Below are 8,788 nucleotides of genomic sequence, written 5' to 3'. Positions count from 1 at the left end.
GAAAAAGCCTACACTGGACCAGAACAACTTGGCCAACTATCGCCCCATCTTCCTTGGATGAGCAAACTGCTTGAGAGGCACGTCAATAACATCTTAGTGGACTACTTAGACGCCAACAGTCTGCTTCGTGCCTCTCAGACAGGGTTCCGTCTCCAGCACGGAACTGAAACTGCTCTTTTGGCAGTGACTGAAGAGGCTAGAGCCGTGCTGGACCAGGGAGGAAAGGCCGCCATCATACTACTCGACCTCAGCGCCGCATTCGACACGGTCAATCATGCCATATTATTACAACGTTTGAGTGGTTTGGGCGTGTCGGGTGCGGCCCTGGAATGGCTTACCTCATTCCTGGATGGCAGGTTATTTCAGGTGTTTGAGGGCGAGATAGTTTCCCCTAAGCATTCACTTAGCTGTGGGGTGCCTCAGGGTTCCTCCCTGAGCTCCACCCTTTTTAATGCTTACATGGAACCTCTAGAAGGGATAGTCCATCCCTTTGGTGTGCGTATTGTTACCTACGCAGACGACACCCAACTGGTGGTCTCTCTTGACCACCCCGAGGGGTCACCTTCCACCTTAGGTCCCTGTCTAGAGGCTGTTGCCAGATGGATGCAATCTTCCTGTCTTAAGCTAAACGGGGAGAAAACAGACATCATGCTGTTGGGCAATTCTTCTCCATCTGCCCTAGCATCCATCTGGCCCACATGTCTTGGCCTGCCCCCCTTCCCAAATCTCAGATCAAAAAGCCTGGGAATTTGGCTAGACAAGGCGCTTGATTTCTCAGCCCAAGCTATTAAAACTGCCTCTACTTGCATTGGGCTGATGAAAATGCTCCGTAAGGTGCTCCCTCTGCTCCCATTTCAGGCTAGGAGAGTCATGGTCCAGGCCCTGATTCTCTCTCGCTTGGATTACGGGAATGCGCTTTACATAGGAGCCCCGGTAGCAATTATCCACAGGCTTCAAGTCACACAAAACTGTGCTGCTCGGCTACTGTATAACATCCCCCGCTGGCAGTCAGCTAAGAAAGCTCTGAAAGAGCTTCACTGGCTCCCAGTGGCGGCCAGAGTACAGTTTAAGGCCATTTGCATAGTTCACAAATCATTCCACCGCACTGGCCCGGCAATTTTCCACCCTGTGGTTACGCCTTACGCACCGTCCAGATCCTTACGCTCTAGCTCTCTTCAGCTTGTAACCACAACAAAAATTAACAAGGCTCGTTGGGGTGGCCGTTCCTTTTCTCATGCTGCGGCTAAACTTTGGAATTCCCTTCCCCTCTCCCTCCGAGAAAACAATAATCTCATGTCCTTCAGAAAGGTTTTAAAAATGCACTTGTATGCAAAAACGTGCTGATCTACCCGGTGCCCGCAACAAAAAAATCAGTCTATTTATTTATTTATTTATTTATTTATTTATTTTTTGCATTTATAATGCGCGCAGATACCCACAAAGGGTTTCCCGGCGCCAGGACTGAGAGACCAACAACACAGAAAGCAACACGGTCAAAGACCACAGTTATTTATTGAAAAGCCAGGTTTTAACGCTTTTCTTAAAACTGGCAAAGTTTTCCTCCTTTCGTAGAGCTGAGGGAAGGGAGTTCCAAAGGACTGGTCCCAGATGGGAAAAGGATTTCCCTCCCACTCGGGCCAGTTTAAATCTAGGAACCACAAAGTTTGCCCCATTTGAAGAACGGAGGTTGCGTGCAGGAGTGTAGGGCCTAACTAGTTTTTGCAGATACTTTGGTGTGGTTCCTGCCTTGATCTTAAACATATAGGTCAAAGCTTTGAACCGGACCCGGTTCTCAACCCTGAGCCAGTGCAGGTCCTTCAGGTGCTTCGAAATCCTTGCTGTCCTGGGGATTTTACACAGCAGCCTGGCTGCGGAGTTCTGGACAAGCTGAAGCCGCCTGATCACGGCTAAGTTGGAACCCAGGTATAAGATGTTACCGTAGTCAAGCCTAGATGTAATAAGTGCATTGACTACGGTCTTCTGGGTATCCACAGGCAGCATCCAGATAATCTTCCACAGCCATTTGAGGATAGTGAAGCAAGTGCCCGCCACTTTATTGACCTGCTGTTTCATCGATAGTGAATCATCGATGCACACCCCTAAATTTCTGACCTGGGTAGCCGGGATAGGAAAAGCGCCCAAGGATGGCGGCCAATGGATATCCTGCCACAGATCTCTGTTTTTACCTAGGAGAAGGATCTCCGTCTTCTCCCCGTTGAGCTTCAGCTGGTTCGTTGACATCCAGCTGAAGACTTCATGAAGACCTAGTTTCAGCGCAGAGGGGGATGAAGGCTCTGAGTTGGTGAGAGAAAAAATAATCTGCGAATCATCCGCATAGGTCATGAGTTCTAGACCTACTCGCTCTGCTAGATCGGCGAGAGGGCGGAGATACAGGTTAAAAAATAGCGGACTCAAAATTGAGCCCTGAGGCACGCCATGGGGTGAAAAAAAGGTGTCTGACTGAGCCTGAGAGGACGGATCTGAAACGTCCGGTTGCTCAAATAGGACCCAATCCAGTCCAGCGCTGTCCCTCCGACACCATCCTCACTCAGCCTGGTAAGCAGTCTGTTGTGTGAGATGGTGTCGAAGGCCGCGCTTAGGTCAAGCAGGACAAGAGCAACCGTTTGCCCATCGTCCAAGAGCCCCCTGATCTTCTCGGTGACTCCCAGGAGGGCGGACTCGGTGGAATGGCCCGCCCTAAAACCTGACTGGGAGAAATGGAGTAAGTTGTTATTCTCCGTGTATGTTGAAAGTACACCGTGAATGTGCTTCTCCAAGATTTTTGAGAAAGCAGGCAACAGGGATATAGGGCGATAGTTGGCCAGCACCTCAGGATCAGCAGACGGCTTCTTCAACAAAGGGCTGACCATGGCGTGCTTCCAGGACGATGGGACTATTGCCAGATGAATAGAGGCATTTAATGTTTCAGAAATGATCCTCAGAGCAGAGTCATCAAGTTGGCTCAGAATGCTAATAGGGAGAGGGTCACAAGGAGAGCCCGACTTAATGGAAATAGCCAAGGATTTCAGGGTGTCCAAGGAGATGGATGGCCAGGAGTCAAGCCGGTATCCTATTGAACTTACTGGAGACGGAACTTCTCTGCCATCCCTCACCGGGGGATTAATATTAGCAATAATGGTCTCAATCTTTTCCACAAAATAGGTGGCAAGATCTTGACATTTTTGAGTGGTAAGGGGGCGTGCAGCCGCCATGGAATTTGCTCCGGCTAGTTCTTTGACTGTATTAAAAAGAGTCCGCGCTTTATTGGCAGCAGTGTTAATGGTCTCTGTTACATAACAGGCTTTGGCTCTTGTGCAGGCCGAATGATAAAGATTTCTGGCCTTACGGTATGTTTCTTTTTTTAGAGGATCGTATTGTTTGCGCCATTTCCGCTCGAGTGCCTTACACTTAGTTTTTTCTAATTTAAGTTCTTCAGTGTACCAGGGAGCCGGAGGGCGGTGAACATTCCCTCTGCACCTGGCAGCAGGCAGACAAGTGTCAACTGCTCTCTCCAGCCAAATGTGGGTTTCCAGCGCATTTGTTTCCATATCACCACCCAAAACGGGGGGGGATATCTTTAATGCATTCTGCAACTCAGTCAGATCCAGCCTTTTCCAGTTTCTCATAAGAATCGGAGGTCGAGTGGAGCGTGACTGCTTAGGTTCTCTAAGGGTAATACTAAAAAGAGTTAAAAAATGGTCCGACCAACAGATAGGGTCAGTTTTTAGCCATTTTAACTCCTGTATGTTCGATATAATGGGGTCCAACAAATGTCCAGCTTTGTGAGTAGGGCCCTCATTTCGCAGTAACATATTCAAAGTAGTAAAATCCTCTAAGAGGTTGACAGCTATGCTATTTGATTTGTCTAAAGCGCTGCGAGGCCTCCGGGTAGTTACGCGCTATATAAGTGCAATTTTCATTTCATTCATTCATTTCTGCAGGTGTCGAGCCCAGCACTGGGGGTGAGCCTCTGGGACAGTGAGCACCTCTCCTACCAGGGATGGTGGACACCTATCTCAGACGCCGCTGGCTGGTTTCCCTGATCTACCAGAGATCACTGTAGTAAAAGACGGAAAGTGCTGGAGCGATGACAAGGATGAAGGGGAGATGAGGAGGACGAGGCAGAGATCAGACGCCTCATCTCAGCAGGAGCAGCGCCATCACATACATCTGTAGGAGCTGAAAATGTCTGGCCATAAAGGCTTTGCTGCCCTTCATCAGGTGCTGACGGACCACTTGACCCCCTAACAGTGCTACAACAAGCACCTCAGAATCTTATCTTGTACTCTCTGAAGCTCTTAGAGTCTGGGGATGGGGCTATGACTGGATTTCCCTGATATACGATTCTTTAGCGGGATCCAGGAACATCAGAGCCAAAGCGCTCAGGAAGGACCATCTTGTCAACCACAAGTGTTGTCTGCACCTCGAGGAAGGACACGGCTTCCTTCCCCAGTGGGCACTGTTAGGCGTATTCGCAATACAGTAAACACTTAAAGTTCAGCTTTCTCTGCTCAAGAGTTTCTTTGTCCGGTTTAGATGGACTCTAGCCACTTATATGAATTTCTGCATTTCAATATAGCCTTATAGCCCGCCGTAGAGGACGATACCGGCTATTAAAGGCCCTCTCCAGTGTTAAAGGTCCGAGCCAAAGGCGAGGGCCTTTAACAAGGGAGAGGGACTTTAATAGCCGGTATAGCCCAGCTACGAAGGGCTATAAGGCTCCTAGAACATTCTGCCACTAGAGGGCAGAATGTTCTAACAAAAAAGAACAAAGCCTTATGGGAGCGTGAGGGGATGGGAATCCACTCAGGCTCCCTGAAGCCTTTGTTCACAGCTTGGAATGGTGGAGCTACGGGCTTATACCCGCCATTATAAGCCCAGAGCACTCTATTGTTTTCAATGGAGCTCCCAACATTCCAGTGTTCTAATGGTGATTCCACAAATCCTGAGGAATGTCACCCTTGACCGGACACAGCTGACTTTGGTACTGCTCGATTTGGACAGGAAAGTCTGATCCATGGAAATGGTGACCCTTAGCAGCTTCCCACTACTAATTCCTTTTTTTTTTTTATTGGCATTTGAAATACTTATTTGCATTCAGCATTAGTAAAGAACATCATTCAGTTACAGTTTCTGACATCCCCAGTTACAGGGTCGAGTGTGGTTGACAGAATAATACAGCCATACATGAGCCTCCGTCAAAAGTACACTAATTAAACATGTGCACTTGCTGTCTTCATGCTAAAAAGAAAACAAGCACTAGCTTAACCAATTAGAAGCGTGCATGTATAGGTCATATTTCCATGAGAAGGAGAGGGAAATCCTGAGCACCCTAGAAAGGGGGGATCGCCTAGGCAGGTGGGAGGGGGTCCTTCATCTGGCAGCAGAGGGGGGAAGAGAGGGGGGTGGAAAGCGCCCCAGCCCGGGTGGTTCCGGCAGTGAAAAGGCACAAGAAATGGTGAGTGGTGCGTAGGGTGGCAGAGGGCGTTAAACACGTGACGAGTGCTGAGGTCACCCGCTGGGTGAGGGGAGCCCACTACCACGACATACAGTGCCACGTGGAGCCTACAAATCCCTTTACCCAGCTAAAGGCCAGCACTAGGGCCAAGGATGCACATTGGGGTTCTGGTCAGATTTGGCTTCCACTGCAGACAAGTACCAGTCCCCGTCTGGGGGCCCGGTCATTCTGCCATACCCCGTGGCGAGCCGGACAGTATTCCAGCACGCAGGTCAATGAGCCAAAGCTGTATAGGAAGAAGAAGGGGAGATTCCCAACCCATGGCTATGTGCTGGTTGGCCAGGCCGATCATCTTATTGCGGGGTTTACACTCCGCAGTGCATGTGGTAATCCCAAGTATGCAATGCAGTGCATCTTTCGGAAAGCTGGACCCCAATATCTCTGAGGTATGGGTGAGTACCTCATCCCAATATATACTGAAGGAGAGACACTCCCACTTCGTTTGTATAAAATCCGCCTCGGCCGATGCACAGTTTGGGCAGGCACCCCAGATATGTGCTAACCTTGCAGGGGTGAGATAAGTATGGTACAGGTAGTTAAACTGTGTATACTTAAGTCTAGCATTGGTGGAGTTAGTCTTGGCGAGCCCTGTACATTGTTCTCATTGCCTATCCGCTAGGAATGGTTCTAGTGTTGTCTCCCAGTAAGGTTTCAGCAATTGAAGTGGACTGCATTGTCCATACATAGGGTGCCATAGAAGCCATTAAAGGACAGCTTCCCCCCCCCACCATGTGTGAGCAGTGTTTGCAAGAATTGTGAGGTCTCCGGCTCATCATGAGTTCTAAGACCCGGTGTAGGAGTCTCATGAGTGCTGCATAGTTCAGAGAGGAGCCCGGGGAGTTGCAATAGGCCTCTACCAGGCCTTCAAATGTGCACAGGACCTTGTCATTGAAAGGTCCCCCCAGGCAGTGAGGCCCGCCTCTGTCCGTTGGGTTACCTACTGTCGCAGATGGAGCGCAGCCCTACCAGGCATGCGACAGAGGGGCAGGTCGGCGCATAGGGCGTGCACGAGTGATGTTTGGTGCTATAGATGGTCCTGCAGGCTCTAGCAGCTACACGCATGAGTATCTTACCTTCTCCTCTAGGAATCAACTCTTCAGAGCCCAGAAACCACTGTAGCACCTCTGGTGCGGATGGTCTCCCGAACCACTGCCCCAACTCCGACACACCCGAACCAGCCAATGGGCCGGCCACTACAGCTGGGCTGCGGGGTAATAGTATTCATAATTCAGGGCCCTTAGGCCACCCTCTGTCAAGAGGACACACAGATTAGAAATCGCCACCCGGCATCTCCCTTTACCAAATATCTCGAAGTGGGGGAAACAAGTAGGGGGGACTGTGGGCGGAGAATCAGAGGGCAGGAATACCAAGAGGATTGGGTCAGTGGGCGGAGTCAGAGGTGTGGCCTGAAAAAGCAAAACATCCCAATTGTTAGTATTTGTTTGGCATTTCACTGACCAGTTACTGCTTATTACGTTATTTAATTCAACCAATGGATACACATGTTTATTTAAGGTTTAATATGAGTTATTGACATTAAAATACATTCACGATGTGGAATACATTTCCAATCACAGAATCTCCCAGATATACTTAAAAGTGGAATTACAAGCCATTTGTCTCTGAGCCATGCAGTTTCTGTCATCAGCACTTTATTTATTTTATTTATTTATTTATTTCGAAGGTTTTATATAGCGCTACTGGACCCAGGAGTATCAGAGCGCTTTACAGGCAGATAAACGTCAAGAAGCAAGTAAAATTTACACAGCATTGCAAGGTGAGTAACAATTCAAAATGGGAAAAATTGTCTGTCAGTTAGACGAGGGAACTGAGGAAAGAGAGTAATTAGGTATGAGTGAGGGAGAAGGGGGAAGGAAGAAAGAAGGGATAGAGAGGGGTAGAAGGAGAGGGGGAAAAAAGGAAAGTGAAAAAGAAGGGGTGTGCTGATGAGAATAAAAACAGAGGAAAACATCATATTAGAGATGTTAGGTACCCCAATACTTGTTGAGAAGAAGCACCTTGAGTCTTTTTTTGAAGAGAGGGAAGGATGGGTTACAGCGAAGATCTTTGGGGAGAGAGTTCCAGATCGTCGGGGCATTACCAGAGAAAGCACGTGATTGAGTCTATTTACATATGAGTTTCGGGGGGATGAGGACAAGGGCATTAGTGCTTCTCTAGGACCTGGAGCAGCCCGCTTTTTGTAGTTTGTCTGAGAGGTAGGAGGGGGTGCTTTGGTGAAGGGCTTTGTGAGTAATACAAGCCATATTGAAGGTAGATCTACCTTCGATTGGGAGCCAGTTAAGGTTTTTGAGGATAGGAGAAATGTGATCAAATCGTTTACAATCAGAGATAAGTCTGGCGGCCAGGTTGAGGACAGATTTAATAGGGGCAAGGTGGACTTTTGGGGTGCCTACAAAGGTGGCATTGCCATAGTCAATTCTGGAAAGTACAAGAGACTGGACAACAATTTTGAAGCATCCACTGGAATGAAAGGTTTGATTTTTTTAAGGTGGAGAAGAGAGCGCCTTTTGCAGCATTTATAATGTGAGGGATGTGAGTAAGATTTTTATCAATGCTGATGCCCAAGGATTTGACAGAGTTCAAGGTGGAGACGGTGCAGTTGAGGGCTTTTATGTCATTGATCCAGAGTTGAATCGGCAGGGGACAATTTTTGGGAGTGAAAAGGATGATTTCAGTTTTTTTGCGATTAAGTTTGAGAAGATTCAGATGGAACCAGGCTTGGACTTTGTTCAAGGTACCATTGAGGAGAAGAATGTCATGGTGGAATTTGATCTTGTAATACAGTTGAGTGTCGTCAGCATAGAGGTGGTAATTGATATTAGCTTGTTTGAGAATAAGGGTGAGTGGTTCCATGAATAGATTAAAGAGGGTAGGGGAAAGGATAGAGCCTTGTGGGACCCCAAGTGAAACAGGTTGTGGTTTGGAAAGGCAGTGGCTGAGTTTGATTTGTTGGAATCTATGTTGGAGATAAGAGGTGAATCATTGGTGAACAGTGCCCTCCAACCCAAAGCGGTCTTTGAGAGTATTAAGAAGGGTGGGATGGTGGACAGTATCAAATGCAGCAGAGAGGTCAAGGAGAATCAGTATGGAGGATTCACCTTTGTCCAGAGAGCGATGGATATCATCAGTGATACTGAGCATGGCAGTTTCCGTGCTGCAGCCTTTTCTAAAACCGGATTGGAAAATGTCGAGGAGATTGAATGAGGTGATATGTTTGTCTAACTGGGAAAGTACACATTTTTCAAGGCT

Source organism: Lissotriton helveticus, chromosome 7 (genome assembly GCF_964261635.1).
Source record: "Lissotriton helveticus chromosome 7, aLisHel1.1, whole genome shotgun sequence".
Taxonomy (NCBI): domain Eukaryota; kingdom Metazoa; phylum Chordata; class Amphibia; order Caudata; family Salamandridae; genus Lissotriton; species Lissotriton helveticus.
The sequence above is the reverse complement of the archived record's forward strand: the minus strand, read 5'-3'. Positions refer to the sequence as shown.